Below are 19,204 nucleotides of genomic sequence, written 5' to 3' on the forward strand. Positions count from 1 at the left end.
TGGCCAATGGGGAGGTAATTAGGAGATGGGGCCTCTGGTAGGTGCTGAAGTCCTGAGGGTGGCGTCCTCATGAATGGGAGGAATTAGTGCCCTTTACAGAAAGGCTCCGGGGAGATGCCTTACTCCTTCCGCCACGTGAGGTTGGGGCAGGGAGTCTGCAGCCCAGAGGGGAGCCTTCACCAGAACACGACCGTGCCGGCACCGTGACCTTGGACGTCCAGCCTCCAAAACTGTGGAAAATAAACGTCTGTTGTCCCTAAGCCACCTAGTCTGTGGCGTTTTGCTATAGCGGCCTGAACATTACAAAGACCCCAGGATAAAAGTATGTTCCATGTTCACTTCTGTTACTTTGTTACATACCTGTGTTCATAGATGCAACAGAAACCTGAGAATCCTCCTAATCTGCGTTTCTTCTTTGGGAAATTCCTCCTGTTCAGCTGAGGAGGAGAAGCCACTTTCTCTGCCCCTGGTCATTGGGTGGTGTTTGGACATGCTTCACGGGGCACTGGTCCATCGGTGACCAGAAATATCGATCTCTTGCTGTTACTTGAGTCTTGTGGGTCTGATTCTCTGTAGGACACACTTAAAGCTGAGCTCTGCATCATCCTAGGTCAAAGAGAGGCAGCTTTGACCAGGACGGTCAGCGGAAGGACCTTCCTCTGGAAGGACGCCCCATGGCGTGACTCCTGGTTCTGTAGCCCACGTGCCTGTGTAGGCGTCAAGCTTTGCGGACCCTCCGTGTGCCCCGTGCGTCGGCACTGGCATCTCTTTGTCACCAGACAGCTCCATTCCTGACTTCGCCATCTGTTCGCGGGCCTGCCTTACTCTTTGCTCTCAGACCAGTCCACTTGGTAAGCAGAAAAGTCTTTTGCAAGCACTGTTTTCATCTTGTTACTTCCCTGCTCCAACATCCTGCTTCCTCCCAGTTACCCATGGGTCAGATTTAAATTCCAGAGCCTGGCAGTTAAAGCCACCTCTCAACTGGGATCCTCACCCTCATCAAGGCAGTATCCAGGGACTTCCCTGGTGGTCCAGTGGTTAGGACTCCGAGCTTCCACTGCAGGGGACACGGGTTCCATCCCTGGTTGGGGAACTAAGATCCCACATGCCATGCAGCACGCCCCGCCCCGCCAAAATTAAACCCCCAAACAAAAAAAACCCCCAAAACACAAATATCCATTTGTCTCCTCCTGTTTTTCACGTACCTGTCTCATCAGAGTGGACGAGCTTTTCCTTGCCTGGAATTCCTTATCAATTCCTGGCTCCCAGAGGCTGGGCGTTCCTTTGAGGCCCATTTCAAAAGTTACTTTTTCCTTTTAAAACAAAAGTCTTGGGGAACTACGATCTCTCAAGCTATGCTGCGTGGCCAAAAAAAAAAAAAAAAGTCTTTTGAGCAAAATCCAAGAATTTTTACCTTTCATTCCTTCAGATTTTTTCACAATTCAGTACATACTAGGTACATTTATAAGTAGTCTGGAAATTGTTTTTTTGCTTTAAGCGTTTATATGATTCTCAAGTTACATGGTAAGTTGATGTAAAATTTTTCCCTTAGTGCAAAGACGGCTCGGGCTCTCAGTTGTCTGAGAGAATGAATAAACAAGCAGCACTACGCAAGCCACCCCGGGCGTCCACAGGGCGCACAAGGAGAAGGTGGGCTGGAGTTGAAATCCGAGAGGAAACTGTGGAGTGTTTTGCCACATTAGCAGAGTTCTGAGGACTGATTAAGTTACTGGACAGGGATGAAGCTGTTTGTCAACCTGGGAAGCCCTCCACAAAAATAACAATTTTATTCAACAACCCAGACTGGAAAGCTGTTGTCAGTTCTTTTTTTTTTTCTTTCTTTTTTTAAATTTATTTATTTTATTTATTTTTATTTTTGGCTGCGTTGGGTCTTCGTTGCTGTGCACCGGGTTGCTCTGGTTATGGCGAGTGGGGGCTGCTCTTCGTTGCGGTGCGCGGGTTTCTCATTGCAGTGGCTTCTCTTGTTTTGGAGCATGGGCTCTAGGCACACCGGCTTCAGTAGTTGTGGCACGTGGGCTCAGTAGTTGTGGCACGCAGGCTTAGTTGCTCTGCGGCATGTGGGATCTTCCGGGACCAGGGCTTGAACCTGTGTCCCCTGCATTGGCAGGCAGATTCTTAACCACTGTGCCATCAGGGAAGCCCTGTTGTCAGTTCTTAAATGTCCATAATTGAGTGACATCTAAATAGACATGTACTAACAAAATCAAGAGGAAAGTAACAGCATCACCTCCAGAAGGTAGAACAGACCCACTGACAGCAAGAAGCACAAGTAGAAACTCAATCAAAATCCCCCTCAGTTGGGGGGCTCAGTTCAGATTTCCTCTGCTGTGTGGAGACTCTTCTTATCCCTAACTCTGCGTTTATTCAGAATTTACAGATTCCGTGTACTCGTGGTCCCTTCGGGCTATGCGTGCAGTCACGTCCTCTTTTCATTCTCTGAGGACATAAAGGGCGCTAATTAGTCTGGTTTGTGTTACGGGAAGTTGCTGCGCCTGTTTCTAGTAGATTGTAAGTGATATGAGGGTAGGAATTTTGTTTTAACTCTGTGTCTTTAGAATCCAGCACAGAATCCAACATGATAGAGGCCTGAGAACAGTCTGTGGGCTTTAACAGGACTGAAGGATGTCCTGTACGCGAAAAGGACAGTTGTGGGTTTCACGTCTGCTGTCATACAAGTGTGACAGCAGCGTCTGTGCATACAGGACATGGCCACGCGGGGGTTAAGAGGGCCAGCAGCCCAGGACCTGTCTCCATTATGCAACGTGCTGCATTCTGCTTTTGTGGAGCTGTTTACTCCTCGCTGCATTCCTTGAGCACCACTGGTTTGCACACGCAGCATTGGTGTCCATCAGCTGTGTACTGGGCTCACTTCACAGCTGGACGTTCAGCTCATCTGAGTGGCCTCCAGGAGGGCCAGCCAGAGTCAGGTGCCTCATTCAGAGCCTTGGAGAGAACCTCTTACTCTTAACACCCTTTGGTCACTAAGCATTCAAATAAGAGATGCTCAGTACAATTAAGAAAAGCTATATTAACCTGTGACTTCAAAGCTCCGATTAAGAACCGGGAAATTAAGAAGACATTTTATGCCAGATCTGCAGCATTTTAGGGTTTCTCATTGTACTTTATTAGTGACACTTGACATTACGTGTGTTTGCAGTGTATCTCATTAATCTTAAATACAACGACTGTGTTTCAAAGCACTTTTTGATAATTAGACATTCGCATCCAATCGATCTCTTATTTTTAAGACTATTGAAACCCGGTTTTGAAGTGCTATGTGAAGTGTTCTTAAATTTTAAACTAATACGTAGCCACTTTATTGGCACTTAGCCTCATGCATGAGTAGGATGGCTGTGTGCTTCTGAGGATATGTCGTAGAGCGCTACTTCTGTTTTCAGCTTGTGCATTATTGCTGTGATGTGTGACATACTTCACAAACCGCCTCCTTTAGTTCCCAGTCTCCTCCCAGGTCAATACCAGAGGGTGATGCTCTACAGTGCACTTCGAGGCTTGTGCATTTCCCAGTGAAGACACTGGCGTGGTAACGGACGGATAGCTCCAGAGGGTGAGGGTGCACGTGATGTGGCCCAAGTAGGAGATTGTGGAGCTGGGGCTTTGCTTGGCATTTACTGGGCACTTCTCAGGGGCCAGGTGTGGCGCCAAGTCCTTTATGTGCATCACCTCCAGTAGTTCTCACAGTGGGTAGTTGTTGAACAAAGCAGGTAATCACGTGGTGAGATTCGAGCCCTTGTCTGTCTGGCTGCAGATCCGTCCTTACCCACCTTGCCAAAGTGCGTCGACTGTGATGGTTTGGTGTGCCCGGTGTTTCTCAGACTTTGGAGGAAAGTGTTTGGTGTTTTGGTTTTTGGGGGGTTTTTTCCTATTTAGAAACTGTATTCTTTTGACAGTTTAGATTTACTGAAGGTTTCTTGGAACCACAGGAGTTGCTGCAGGTGCCAACCAGAGGTTCCCCTTCCAGCGGGTTTATCACATGGTGGCCCCGGAGAGACCAGTGCTGTCCGTCACCTCTGTCCTCATCTGGGGGCCATGATGGTTCTCCTGGTCACCGGGGACTCAGGTCACGGGCTTCGCTCCCAGCCCTCTGATTTGAGGCTACCTATCAGCAGTAGCGATTAGCTTTTTGATGACAAGACTTACACGTTTCACAAAGTGCGTTCACTTCAACAGCCCTGAGGGGTGGGGGAACTGTAATCTCAGCTTGGCCGATGAGGCAGCAGGTGCCTGGGAGACAGTGATTTTTCAAAGTTGTGTGGTTCACACAGGAAGAGCCAGGATACGAGCCCTTCTGTCTCCTCCTACCTACATCCCGGCTCCGAAAGGAGACCTCTGCTGGGGCCGGCACCTCGTGGGCCAATCTGTAGAACGAATGACTTCACCTTCATCGGTAATTTTCCAGCTGTGTCCCCTCAAGTACTAGGGACTTCAAGGCCGAGGGGCATTGAGATTGGAGGCTCTGCTCTAGCCCAGGCCCTCTGCGTCTGCCTGTTTTACACGTTGATGTCCCAGTGAGCTCGACGTGAGGTGATGCTTCTGCAGCTGGAACATGCTCCAAAGACAGCCGAACCCCAAGGTTCTCACCACGCTCGGGCCCAGTGCCAGTTTCCTTTTAAATCAATGAAATTACTATAAACATGAGTCAATTGTCAATGGGAAAATATTATTTGGCTTACAGAATTTGTTTGCAGCTTTTCAAAAATATCTGTTGGATGAGGCCAAGAGACGCCCCTCAAAGGAAAACTCCCTCCTGCACAGCTCATTATGGGACACCTCGTTCAAACCCAAGTCCCTCCTTCCCTGGAGTTTTGCTGCCCTCCCTGCCCCCTTGGATCTGCTCTGCACACTCCAAAGAGCACCAGCCTGACTTAAAGCATCAGGTTGCTCCCTTTCAAGGTCAAGTTCAGGCCCCCTCACTTGGATATAGGATTCCCTGAGACCGTCTGTCCACCTCTCCTGCTCTGTCTTCCTCCCTCACAGGGTTTCCCGCAGGATGGGGAAGGGACCCACGGCCCCCATGAATGCCAGGCTCCCGCTGCCCTCGGCCTTGGGCTTGTGCCGTCCCTGCTCCTGGCACGGCCTCGGCAGCCTGCTCCGGGCGTCCTTCCTTCCGGGACGGCTTATTGTTTCCCTTGAGCCTGTGACTTAGCCTCGCCCGCCCCTTGCAGGTGGTTTCACGGCCCCTCGTGTGCCTTCATTCTGCACTGAAATAGACCCTCTCCATTCAAACGGAGTCTCTTCTCTCCAGTCTGTGATCTCAACGACAGCACAGATTGCAGTCATTTTTGTATCCCTCGTGGTCAGAACAGCACCTGGCTCCTAGGAGCAGCCCAGGAACTGTTTTGCCAAAATGAAATTAAATGAAAAAGTAAATTGTATTATGGTGCCTGTTTCAGGCAATGCACAGAATATAAAATATGCAATTGCTTTACACCTGGTATAGTACGCTAGGATTACAGATAATGTCATAATTAATTGTAAACAATAATCACAACTTTCAGTTTTTCCATTAAAACTCATTTTACTACATGCATACATATATTCAGTGAGTCTGTATGAAACACTGAATTTCCTCACCTCCCCAGTCACTCCACAGCTGTCTTCATTATTTTACTGACTTGCTGAATTCCCAGTTCCTTTAGGGCCCAAATGATGTTTTCAAGTCATATGTCTAGTTTAGAACTCCTACAATAAAAGGACAGACAGAATGCTCCATCCTTCACAGTTAAGTGCTGAACTCAGTGAAGTATTCCTCTTTCTTTCCATAATGTGTTCTCTTCGTTCTTGGAAGAGATTTGAGGGGGGATCGTATATGCTGCTTTTTATGGGATACTATGAATATGAACACTGGCTTCATAAACCAATTTCTATTTCTCCCATTTCCCAAACTTAAGAAACATTTAGGATTCTCGGTTGATTGCATGCCCTAGAATTTGTGTGGACGCTTTGAAAACACTGAACGCCAATGCAGAGTTAGGCCCTCATCCTCGGCGTGAGAGGACGGGGTGGTGCCAGAGGGGAAGTGACATTTCGTCCAAAAGCCATCAAGGACAGACTTTTCGGCCTTCACGCTTGCTTTTCTGTCAGAGGGCTCACAAGGTGAAACCCAGGCACATCCACTTGCTACCATGTAAATTTGATCCCTTGTAAATCTGCGACATTTTCCCTGGTTACAACAGTTTTATCTTCTCATGGGCATAAATACTGTCTTTGACAGGAGCAGAGCCTGGCGCCATGAATATTCCTTTAGCAGCGGTGAAAACTCTGCAATAAAGCTTTGAGGTTTTAGGATGACAATTAAATGGTCCGACAAAGGGCAGGGACAAGCTGAAATAAAACCTTCACAGACGAGTGGTTTTATTTCACAGCAACTCCGTGGTCTCGATGCTGCCCATCATAGGCCGCCTCTCTTCATCGGCCCCGTGAAGCCGTGGACTTCACTGGGCAAGGATCATAAAGTATTTCGTCACTTGAAGGCCATCGGTGGCTAAGCTGTAATTCCTTCAGTTCTGAGAACATGAGCGATCTCTCTCAACCTTATCCTTGGCGTTGGGGAATCTATTTAGTTGTTTAATGCTTATATCTGACTGCTACTTCCCTCAGCTGGGGTGCTCAAAACAGTGCCTTAGACTCTCAGTAATTTAGTTCTGCGATTTGATTTACTTGTGAGTGTCTCAGTTTTATGGTTTTTGCTTTCCACAAAAAAGACGTAATAGAATCTGAACTCAAAGCCGTGACCTTCTACTACTCAAAGTACATTTCTTCCCCTGGTCATTTTGTTGTTGTTGTTATCAACACCCGTGGTTTCACTTTGCAGTTATTCAATTTGGTGTGATAAATGGATTACGACGCAAATAAGGACCAAAATAATCATGACAATTTGAAAAGACACTCACTTGCAGCAACACCATAAACATCCTAGCATTGTAATGATATGACAGAGACTTTGAGAAGTAGATGTAATATGGGGGCATTGATGATAAAGTTTACTTCTAAGTTAAAGTCATTAATTTTCAAAGTTCGTATGGCCCTTCTTTACTTTCAGATCGGGAGATCATCGTTTAGGGAAAAAAAAGCATTTCATAGAAGTAAAATACCATTGAAACTAATTTTTACTTTAAAAACGTATTCCTGTCATTATGGCATCTTTTAGAAAATTTTCTTTGTTGCCCCTGAAGTATGATTCTGTCCTTCTCCCCAAATGTGTCACCCGTTAGCAAGATTCAGTTCCAGTTAACTAGTTTTGTTAAAAATAAAGGCTAAGGTCTGTGCACACTCTGAAAGAATGTCAGTGTTTTCCTCTCATCATTTATAAAGATTGACTTGAGTTTTTCTCCACATGGCCTCGCAGAGGACACTGCCTGATTTTTAATATTAACAGTACTAATAACTTGAACAGTAATAGTTACAGCAGCTGACATTTATTGGATGCATGCTGTGCACTCCGCCCCCTTTTAAGCATTTACCTGAACTTTCTCACTTGATCCTCAACATGGTCCAGATCCTTGTACCTGGAGGAAACTGAGGCACACAAGTCCCGTCCCCGTGGGACTGCTCTCCACTTAGGTCCATGACTGCAGGTCTGGCCGGGCCCTTGTCCCCCTAATAAATGCTGCCCTTTGGTGGACCACAGGTGTCTGTAGAGGGTCAGAACAATGCCTGTAAGACAAAAGAGAAGGGCATTTTCACACTCACCTCTCCAGCCAGAATTGCCGGTGAAGCAAAGCAGAATGGGAGCATTTCCTTCCAGCAGCATCCCTGGTGGAGACGCCCTAGTTCAGGGATTGGTGACCGTCAGCGTCCGGTCACGAGCATCGCTGCACCTGTTTGCAGTTGGGGTGTAAGCCTGCCCTCGTCCATGCTTTCTGCTCGCTCCTTCTCGTAACCCCCTGGCCATCGGTCACGACTCATTTGTCCAGCTGGCGTTCGTGAGCCCCTGCCAGACAGCGGCCACCGTGTGCTCCATCTACTTGAAAGCTGTTGTGAAGGTCCCACGTTTCAGCTCAGCCCATCTCGTCTCTGGGGACACAGCGTCAGGACTGGATTAAGCGGGGCGCTGTAACTCACAGCAGGAAGCAGAGGGAAATCTGTGGGTGACTTTGTCACCCCCGAGGCCCCCATCAGAGCACACATCCCAGGTCGTCCACACACTGGAGAAGAGGAAAAATTGAAGCCTAGGCAACTTCTGACCATGAATGCCGTGTGCACGCTCATAAAAATAGAAATTCTACCAAAAATCACCATGGATGATGACCCTGAAAAGCGAAAATGCAGATCTCTCTTCCCCCCTTGTGGTCGTTGTGTTTTAGGGAATGCGTGAAATGATCTCTCCCTGGTGAAGCAGTCTGTTACCATGGAAACACACTTAATAGTCTCTAAGCCCTTCCGGGTAGTTCCAGGAACATTAACTCTCTGCTAGTATTTTAAAAAAAAAAAAAGTATCTAAGATTAATATCTGGCTTTTGAATAGTTATAATGATTGAAAGGAAAGCATTCATTTCAAATTACTAATAGACTCTTCTCATCTGAGAAGTATTACATTTGATGTTATTAATAATCATACTTCACATAAGCAGAGTAACGCCTGCTAGGACACGGCATGTTCTCTTGCTGCTAATTGAGCCTTCCTTTTCCATCACTTTGGGCCTGGCTTTAGATTGATCTGGGGAACATAATTTTATTTAATCATACTTTGCTGTTTCTGTACTCTTTCTGTCTTTTAAATCTCAACTTCCTTACGGAGACGTGCCCACCGTCCCTACCCAGACAAAATGAATAATTGTTCACTGTTCCTCCTGGACAGTAGATTTTGTGTGCAGTGTCTATATTCCTGCTAATTTCTTAGTTTAAACTGAGAGTAACATCTAAAGGAATGTATGGAAATATTCAAGGTTATATAGTAGGTAACTGTGATACACTTAAATATTTAAATGTAGTTGTTTTTGTTTTTCTGCGGTACGCGGGCCTCTCACTGCTGTGGCCTCTCCCATTGTGGAGCAAAGGCTCTGGACGCGCAGGCCCAGCGGCCATGCCTCACAGGCCCAGCCGCTCCGCGGCACGTGGGATCCTCCCGGACCGGGGCACGAACTCGCGTCCCCTGCATCGGCAGGCGGACTCTCAACAACTGTGCCACCAGGGAAGCCCTAAAATGTAGTTTTTAAAATGAATACTTAATAAGTTTATAAATTAAACACGAGTAATTTTCAGTGTTTAAATATATTTTTGAAACTCTGAGAAAAGTATGTATTTTTTATAACATTTCTTAATGTGTGTTTTTTTTCCTATCATGTAGTATATGGTGTTACATGGAGGTGGGCCTAATGAAGGCTGTATGTTTTACATGCTTATTTTCATTTAAACACTTTTTGTTGATTTCCGTCCGCCCCTCCATTCTCTTTCCTGTTCCCTAATTTCTAAGCATTCAGAATACCGCCCTTTTGTTCAGTGTCCTAGTTGCGTTTTGTGAATTTATCCAGGCTTTCTGCATCCAGAAGTGCTCCGGCAATGCTGTCTGGCTAAACTTCTCCCTGCCCCGATCTCTGTTCTTTGTCCCTTTTTTCCCTCTTGTAGCTTAGATTCTAGGAGAATCTTTTGGAATTCAGGGAGTATGAGCTCTCTTCTCCTGGTGCTGTGTCATACCCGTCACATACACGTTCACAGACTGCAAATAGTGAAATAGCACTTATTACACTTAACCTGGCTCTTCCTCCGTAACTCTGAAAATAGTCATTAGTTCAATTTGCGGGGCTTGTCGTTTAGTCCCATAAGATTATTATTCCCTTTGAAGGGGGGTAGACTCCTTCACAGAGGGCAACCTGCAGGTGTTATGTGTTGATTCTGTTCTCAGTTGAGTACGTTTCACATACTGTATTCGTTTGCTAGGGCTGCCTTAATGTGGTACCACAAGCTGAGTGGCTCAAACAGCAGAAATGTGTCGCCTCACAGTTTAGGACGCTAGAAGTCTAGGTCCGGGTGCCAGGGCTCATTCCTTGTTCCGTGCCTCTCGCCTGGCTTCTGTGGTCTCTGCTGCAGTTCTTGGGGTTCCTTGGCTTGCGGAAGCATCACCCTGATCTCTACCTTCATCTTCACGTGGCGTCTCCCTGTGTGTGTGTGTCTGTGCCCAAATTCCCCCTTTATATAAGGACACCAGTCATATTGGATTAGGAGCCCTCCCACCTCTGTATCATCTTAACTTAACCAATTACATCTGCACAACGCTGTTTCCGAGTAAGGTCACATGCTGAGGTCCTGGGGTTGAGGACTTCAGTATAGGAATTTTAGAGGGACACAATTCCACCCATAACACCTATCGTTACAATAAAACTTGTTTCATATCCTAAGTCTGTTCAGCAATTTTACAACAATCAGATCTTGTGCCTGGATCACAATACAAACCAAACACAGGTGGTGTGGATGCCTTTAGGAAGCGGAGTCCTGAGCCTTGACCAGCTCTCCTGAGCGCTCTGCTTGCTCTTGACCTTGGAGGGTCCATTTATTCTTAATCATACCAGCTTAACCTCATTTAAAAAGTAAATTAATTTGTGTCTAAACTTGCGCCAGCAATTGTTACTCCCCAATGGCAATGAAATCTCTAAACATCTTTCTAACCTTTTCATCAAATGATAACTTCATTTTAATCCCAAAATAGCCTTGACTATAATGAGTATTTAGTTAGAATTAACCACAGGATATCATTAATTAAGAGCTGTATTGATTTCCAATCTCGGTAAACTGACTTCCTCTAAAATCGAATATTTTTCGTGTTTCAAGAGTTAATTTCTCGATGGTGCATTACTGCACTGTGATTTAATCGTGGTGTATTTACATCGCCAGCCAGCAAGACGGCCAGGTTCTAAATGGCGAATGGCCTCTGGCCGCTCACCATCATTTGTACCTCTTGGTACCTATTTCCTTGATTCTGCAGGTCTGTGCCCACCAGCCAGGAGGCAGTAGTAACTGTCTTAGCTTGAGTCCCAGGCCACGTGCTTTGTGTATTCCCCAAGGGAGACACTAAAGCCGAAAGCTGGAGCTATAGCGTTTGCTTACTTGTATTCATTCTGTTTAAATGGTGCTCAGGCCCTGTATCTAAAACTTGAAAGGAAAGGAAATCTTCTGTATTAACGCTGCTTGTAGTTATTTTCTAGACCAGCCCATCTTACTTTTCCTTTCTTTCAACAATGCTGACTTATTCACCAACACGTTTCAATAACATGTTTACATTAAAGCAGAGTGAGGATGTTAACAGAAGCAGATTGCAGATAACTTTGCCACCGCTTCAGTGGAATTCGAGTGAGGCACCCTGCCTCAGTGACAGAAGGAGGACCTCTGATCGACAGAACTTGGAAAAGATGACCCAGAGCAGCAAAAGGATATTCCCACAAATCAATTCACTTCTGTTTTAGAGCAAAAAAAATAGGAAATGATCTATCTACAGTGTACTAATTTCTTCTTGTGTAATTTGATTGTAATGCTAGAGTTTACCATTGTTTACATAATTTGATCTTCAATAAAATTATATATTCCTCATGTCTGACTTTTGCTTCAGATTATACCTAAATTAACTAATTAATATTTTTTTTTAATGTAGCCAACTACTTTAAACCTAGAGTACATGATTTCAGTTATGGAGAGGTATTTGTTTGGGCAAAGATGACTATAAAGCTAGTCACATTCGTTGTCTAAATGAGTTGATTTCCACCAAGGTCCTGGCAATACAGGTGCCTTGCGGCTCCCTCCTCTGCCTCCGCCCTCAGCTTCTGTTTTCTCTTCCTGCTGCTGTGCCTTTGTCACAACCCCCAGTACGGGCTCTGCTTTTCTCTGTTCTCATTCCACGTGTGTTTTCAGTGGGGCATCTCAACTTCCGCAAGCCCCCACCTCGCCCTCCCTACCTCCACAAAGTCCACTGCCTTCCCACACGCACTGCTTCTCATACGTTGGGCATTCCATGAACCAGGATGGACGTTGCTCGCTCAGGCTAGAAACTTCAAAACTATTAAAGAGGTTCAAGAAGAGAGTAACATGATCAGACTTGTGCTTTAGAAAAGTCAGTCATTCTGGGAGAAAACATTATTGTCATATCATTGGCACGTATTAGGCAGTGGGTACTAGCAGTTCTGCACAGAAAAAGAAGTCTGTCTTTTCTTTGCCTTTCCTGTGAGATGAGAGCTTCCTCGAATGGGTAACCAAACACGTTGCAGCCGAGAGCTGTCACCAGCAGTAGAACCAGGTGCTCTGGTATGGGGGCGAGGAGGGGCTTGTTTCAAAGACTTTGGCCATTTCCGTAAAATCGCTTTGGGCTGCATGTTACCTAAGGTTGGAGAACAAGTTCTGGAGCTGGATACACCTGGGTTTCATCATAACTGTACGACCTGATGGGTTGTTATTTTTCAGAACGTTTCATTTTTCCTAGATTCAGATGTCTTTTTCAACTCTGAATGTTCATGCAAACCTTAGGAACGTGACTGCTGTCCCAGCTTAAACAAATAGGAAATACTCTGTTGTAGCCCGTGGAGTTGGAAGAAAACTGGTGCATTTGAATTCTGCCCCATCATTTCTCTTTGCTTTATGGGGTTCCAGTCTGCGTCAATTTCTGTTACACGTTTTAGCTGAATAAAACCAGTTGCTTAAAGCCACTGTCCAAATTTCAGTTACTGCAGTATATTAGCTTTAGTTGCATGAAGTACAAACCTCATAGCTAGCTCTTCAGCCCATAAATCACGAAGTAAACAGCAGTTGTGCATCTTGACCAATGACCAGTCACATCACTTTATTCAGAATCTGACAGTGATGGGTCACTGCACAGTTACTAGTCAGTTCACCCAGAGACAGGGAAGCATGGAGTTGTGTTTCCTCCTTGTCCCAAGGTGATAACTTGTGACATTTTATAAACCTGGATACTTAAAAAGGGAACTTCCATCAACCAAGATGGAAATACAGCAGAGCAGTGAAAGTGATGATGCTGGAAGTGAGATTCCCATCAGACGTCGGTAGAGGCCGTGCTGACTTTGGAGAGGTCAACACCGCTGTCATCCCAGAGGCTCTAGAGATGCAGACTGAAGCTGAGCGAAGAGAAGCGAGGAAAGTGATTGTGACAAGAACAAAGACATCCCAGAGCAAATGACACCATTCAAAACTTCACTTTAAAGGAATTCTCAGACATGTTCCGACTTTGAAAGCACGAAGTACTAAATGTTGGAAGCTGATCCAAACTTAGGAGAGTGACAGTTCTTGAGAGCATAGAGAAGATGCTCGCCCCGTTCATATGCTGTGGGATGAAATGAGGAAGGCAAACACAGAGCATTCAAACTGCTCTTAGCAAGCTCTTACGAAGAAACAACAAATCCCCGGTGTGTTTATGTTGCTAAATCAAATGTATTAAGTTATAGTGTTCCTTTCCCTATGCATTTATAACCAACAGTAAAAAGAGTCTTAACGTTTTGACAAAAAATTGGTAAAGCACACAGAACCATCATTTTTTGCTATTGATCGTTGAGCACACATGGCCCGGTTTCAGTGTATTTGGTTCTTTCGACAGTCCTAACCTTTTAAAGCGAGGGACCATCTGTAGTGAAAATAGTCAAACAAGTCCTGTTGCTATTTGGAATGTCTGTCACTGAAAAATTGTTTCACACATCCAGTTTAATATTGGCAACTATTTTTGCAAGTATTTGCAAGTATTTTCCTAGCCTTTTAAAGGCAATTCATATCATCATAGATGCCTTAGTCATTGTAGAACTTCTCTGACTTTCTATTATTTGTTACTTTTAATTATCAGAGTCCAGAAGTTAATATTGAGAGACGTGTATTTTCGTGGTGCTTTTAGTGAAATATTTTTGTACTATAAAAGTTTTTGTTTGTTTGTTTTCATTGTAAAAGAAGGCCCCGCTGGTATGCTCCATAGGCAGACTGCCAAGTCGCTGGATTACACAGAGCGAGTCCTACTAACAGTTCCAGAATGATCGCTAGGTTTACCGTTCATATCTGCCGTCTCTTTGGGGGTGAGAGATGCCGTCTTCTTTGCTCGTTAAATCAACAAGCTGTCTGTGGGGCTTCACTGTGTGTTTTGTGGTGTGCAGGCAGAATCTCCTGACTTTAAAAACGCCTAAAATAATTAAAACCGTCTTGGATCATTCAACCTTGCAAAGAACACCTATAATTTAAAGCCTCCAGTCGTTTACTTTGGGGAGACGTTAGTATAATGAATAATAATAAGAGCCTCTGGGTTGTCTGAATGAGTCAGATCCTGTGCTATGGTCTGTACAAGAGAAAGGGGCCTTGATTACAGTTTTGGAGAAGGTCCCCAGTGCCACCAGCATGCCCAAGACGTTGTGCTGGTCCCTGTGGGGCTACATGCTGACAGCGTGCTGGGTCACAGATGGTCATGAAAAGCCTTGGGTGGTGAAGGTTTGCACATTTAAAGATTGCAGCACTATTTACAATAGCCAGGGCATGGAAGAGGCCTAAGTGTCCATCAGCAGACGAATGGATAAAGGAGATGTGGCACATATATACAATGGAATATTACTCAGCCATAAAAAGAAATGAAATAGAGTTATTTGTAGTGAGGTGGATGGACCTAGAGACTGTCATACAGAGTGAAGTTAAGTCAGAAAGAGAAAAACAAATACCGTATGCTAACACATATACATGGAATCTAAAAAAAAAAAAAAAAAGCTTCTGAAGAACCTAGGGGCAGGACAGGAATAAAGACGCAGACGTAGAGACTGAACTTGAGGACACGGGGAGGAGGAAGCTGGGATGAAATGAGAGAGTGACATGGACATATATACACTACCAAATGTAAAATAGCTAGTGGGAAGCAGCCGCATAGCACAGGGAGATCAGCTCAGTGCTCTGTGACCACCTAGAGGGGTGGGATAGGGAGGGTGGGAGGGAGGGAGTCGCAAGAGGGAGGGGATATGGGGACATATGTATACGTACGTATAGCTGATTCACTTTGTTATACAGCAGAAACTAACACAACAGTGTAACGCAATGATAGTTCAATAAAGGTTTAAAAAAAAAAAAGATTGGTTTAATTGTGTTCAGGGAGCAAAGCTGATTTAAACACAGCTCAGAGTAAATCTGAGGGTGGGAAAACTGACTTCTGTGCTGCCTCTTCCAACTTGTTGCTAAAGTAACCTCCTCAGTGGCCGTGTGGGGCGAAGGAACTCACTGATTTCATTCTTTTAGGGGTCAGCCCTTCTCACACACCCGAACGTTCATATAGTGTTTTGTGTGATTTATTTTATCATATTCATCAGCTCTATAGAGAAAAAAACAAAAATTTTTACTCCAAAACACTTTTACCTGAACCTGAGGTGAAGATTCCCGGGAGGAGCAGCATGAAGCTGCCAGTGTCAGTAAAGAAAAGGCTTCAGAAACGGTGATTTTGAAGATTTTGAAGATCCTTCACTAATTCTCAGACTGTGGACGTTTATTTTATTTTTTTCCATAAACAAGGGCAATTTCTTTTTCCTTTAAAATAAATTTATTTATTTTTGGCTGTGTTGTGTCTTCATTGCCGCGCGCGGGTTTTCTTTAGTTGCGGCGAGTGGGGGCTGCTCTTCGTTGCGGTGCGTGGGCTTCTCATTGCAGTGGCTTCTCTTGTTGCGGAGCACAGGCTCTAGGCACGTGGGCTCCGTAGTTGTGGCACATGGGCTCAGTAGTTGTGGCACATGGGCTCAGTAGTTGTGGCACGTGGGCCTAGTAGTTGTGGCACGTGGGCTCAGTAGTTGTGGCTCGCAGCCTCTAGAGCGCAGGCTCAGTAGTTGTGGCGCACGGGCTGAGTTGTTCCGCGGCATGTGGGATCTTCCCAGACCAGGGCTTGAACCCGTGTCCCATGCATTGGCAGGCAGATCCTTAACCACTGCGCTACCAGGGAAGTCGAAGGGCAATTTCAGGAATAGGGAAATGGGGGCTATTCAAACCTGAACCAGCACTGACGTGGGGAGACCTTCAGAGTGGGTGCAGGACCCCAGAAGGCAGCCCTGATGCCACCTCCAGGCAGGCCTTAACTTCAGACTTGACCTGAAAAATTCCAGGAAGCCTCTCCTCTGGCTTGAGTCCTGTGTGAGGCTTTCCAGTGCACTCAGGAAAACGGGCGACTTGGAATCGGCTGCTGGTCCTTGTTGGCCTCCTGGACTGCAGTGTCCCCTCCTGGGGACATTGCTGCCCCAGAAGCCCCACAGATCCCGGGAGCCCGGGTACCCAGGAGGCCTCCAGCTCCAGCCCTGGCTCCGCCTCACCCCCCCACCCAAAAGCAGCGCCTCCCACCCTCCCTGGTTTGGCTTTTGGTGGGTCATGACTTCTGCCAGGGGCACCTGCCCCTTTTCCCGCTTTGCCACCTTGTGAACCCCAGTGAAAATGCTGAGGAATTCTTCCTCACCCTTCCCAGGAACTTCATTACTTCCTCACCGGGGTCCAGCCGGAAGTAATTTATTCTTCCCACCCTGATACCTCCTGTTTATTGGGTGCCCATTATGCCCCAAGGCACCCGATATGCAGCATCTCAACTACCCAGTGACCCTGTTCAGCTCTGACAGATGCTCCTAGAGGTGGAAGCAACTCCTCCGCTCCGGGTGCTGCCAGTAGCGTGGCCTTTGGATCGCAGCGCCGTCCTCTTTGATAGCACACTGCACGTGGCAGGACTGTAGTCTGCCTGCTTCATTTTATCTTCCCCCCTAGACTGTAAAGTCCTCTGTCTTATCTGTTTACTGTCACTTCCGCCTCCACCCTAAACCTCCAGCCCCGTGATTGGCCCAAAGCCCTCGTTCTAGAAATAAAGCTTATCAAAGGACCAGATGAGGGATTGAATGGAAGTTTGCGTCGGTTCCCAAGGAGCCACATGGTCGGCACAGAATCAGCAAGAAAGACTAAAATCCACGTTAACAAAAGTAACCTAATATGTGCAGGAATCATTTTCTGCTATTCAGGTTTGGCCCTGGTGAGAGTCTTGTAAACAGAAATGTTACAGACCCCAGGGCTGAATTTACTCATCGCTCTCAAACACAGTCACGGTAGCTGTTTCTGTTAAGGGCGCTAAAAAATGCTGATTTCGTTTTCCACAGTACGAAGCCTGGGTAGGACCCCTTTTCTGGTTACTGGCCAGGTGGTGCATGAGGGCAGTTTGGGGAGGACGGCTTGTCGGTGTCTCGAGTGGCTTTTTTACTCCTCCACTGCCATGGTTGAAGGACAGACAGGAAGATGAGGTCAGCGATCCTGGACGGTGGCAAGGTGCCCAGACACTGATGCAGAAGGAATTGAACTTGCTATCTTCTTAATATCCGTTGTTTACATTTGGGCTGTTTAGAGGTATTTATTCAAGAAACTCTTCCACGCAGGTGATTTATATTATCATACCTACTTGTTTGGAGGAGGAAATGTACTTAGCAGTCTAATTTGCCCCAAACCAGAAAGTACTACTAAATGCTATGATTAGAAAAAAGAAATTTATCTTTATTTATTTATGAAATGTACTTATGACATTATTATGCACTTTAATTTGTAGAGGACAAAAAGGAAAGGAACTGGTTAAGACAATTAAAATGTAAATTTCTCCTATGGAGAATCAGTGAAGAAATAAATAATAAATAAATGATCACAGTTGGAAATGTTACACTGGTTTATGTATAATGAAAATGTAATTCAGTTTTAAGTAAAGATAACAGTATTGCAAGTATATTTTACCTGGCAGCATTATTTTTCTCATAATTTCTTTATTTAGCATAAATCAGTGCCCCTGGACCAAGCATTCTCTTTATTCTGGAAAAATTATATCAAAACTTGATGTGGACTGTGTTATTGGCCAAGTATTAAACATCCTTCTTTTATTTCAAATGCAGACCAACAGAGGGAAGAAAATCAGATTAAAACAAGTGCATTTTTTTTTCAGTTTTTGTGAAAATTTCCACAGAAAGTCAGTTATATATTAAGCATTTGCATGTGTCACTTGAACGGTGCTGTAAATTGTGCCAAACACTTTAAGGAATGACACAGAAGGGGAAACACTGGTGGTTACTGTTCCCCAAATAAAAGGTTCCTCTTTAAATAGCTCTGAAAGATGCTATGGGAAAATAGATTCCAAATTATAATAGGCCAAATAGAAAATCTCTTCTAAATGTTATTTTGGAACTTTACTTTTCTGAAGATAGCTTTATTTCTGATTCTCTAAAATGGATTTGATTGGATAATGTTACTTGATTATAGCAATTTGTAAATTTTATGTTAGGAAAAAGGTTGGACTTTTGAATTATGTGAATTTATTAATCTTTATAAAAATAATTTTATGTTTATTTGCAATTCTCTGCATCTCTTTTGCAAACAGAAAGCAACATTCTAAATGCACACATTGATTTTGTGCCAGACCCAACCGCCATCTACCTGTAAATTTAAAAAATAATTCTGTGCTCAGAAAATGGCCCTCTCAGTATAATGCCGTGAAAATACACTCTTCCCTCCTAAACTGTCCCTCCAGTGCCTAATTGACTTATATTTAATGTGGATTTTTAAACTTTGAACTTAAATAGATTAGAGGAAGGAATTGTGAAGGGGTTGGGAGACTTCTGGACACAAGAGTAATGACAAGACAGGTCATAACTAATGGCCTGGTTCCGTGAGAAGTACCGGAAGTCTGGAAAAGCGGACACCTACAGACAGTGTTTACATGTACTGTAGTCATGTGATAGCCGTGCATTAGCAATAAACAGGTGTAGAAGTGTATAAACTACTTCTAAAAGGTCCCAGCACAAATGCTTCTTTAAGCAAACTGTTTAGACCCTGAAATAAACATGTGGTGAGTCAGTAGAAGGGCTTGTCTTTTCTGTGTCCCCGCATAGGCCCCTCATTCCCTGACTCCAGGAGCTACTGGAGGGCCTAACACTGCATCCTCTCAGCCATTCACTGAGGCCAGGTTTGTCCCTGGCCTTGTGCTCTGCACTTTCTGTGTCTCATCTAACTAAGAAACAAATTCACCCGTGGATATCCGGATAGCCATAGCTCGGACTAGTTACACTTACAGCCAAAGGCCATGGGTAAAAAAAATATAACTCTGTTTTGGGTTGGTTTTAGTACAATTTACAATTATAACAATATTAAAGTTTAAAATTAGTATCTTCCCATCAGTAGCTTACTTAGTCATTTTTACAAGTAAGTTCGAATTCACTTTTGC

General features: G+C 44.9%; 1 protein-coding gene across 12 annotated transcripts in view; it reads left to right on the plus strand.

Annotated features, from left to right (window-relative positions):
- Window positions 1-19,204, plus strand: part of FAM110B (family with sequence similarity 110 member B) — a 129,907-nt gene that overhangs the window by 77,652 nt on the left and 33,051 nt on the right. Inside the window, exons 5-6 of one of the 12 annotated variants that reach the window (XR_002174398.3) lie at window positions 611-851; window positions 11,265-11,562. The exons of 9 other annotated variants lie outside the window; for them this stretch is intronic. The gene's annotated coding sequence lies outside the window, so the exon portion shown is untranslated. 2 more of the 12 variants (XR_002174397.3, XR_012327155.1) reach the window with 2 other exon arrangements.

Source organism: Tursiops truncatus, chromosome 17 (genome assembly GCF_011762595.2).
Source record: "Tursiops truncatus isolate mTurTru1 chromosome 17, mTurTru1.mat.Y, whole genome shotgun sequence".
Lineage (NCBI taxonomy): Eukaryota > Metazoa > Chordata > Mammalia > Artiodactyla > Delphinidae > Tursiops > Tursiops truncatus.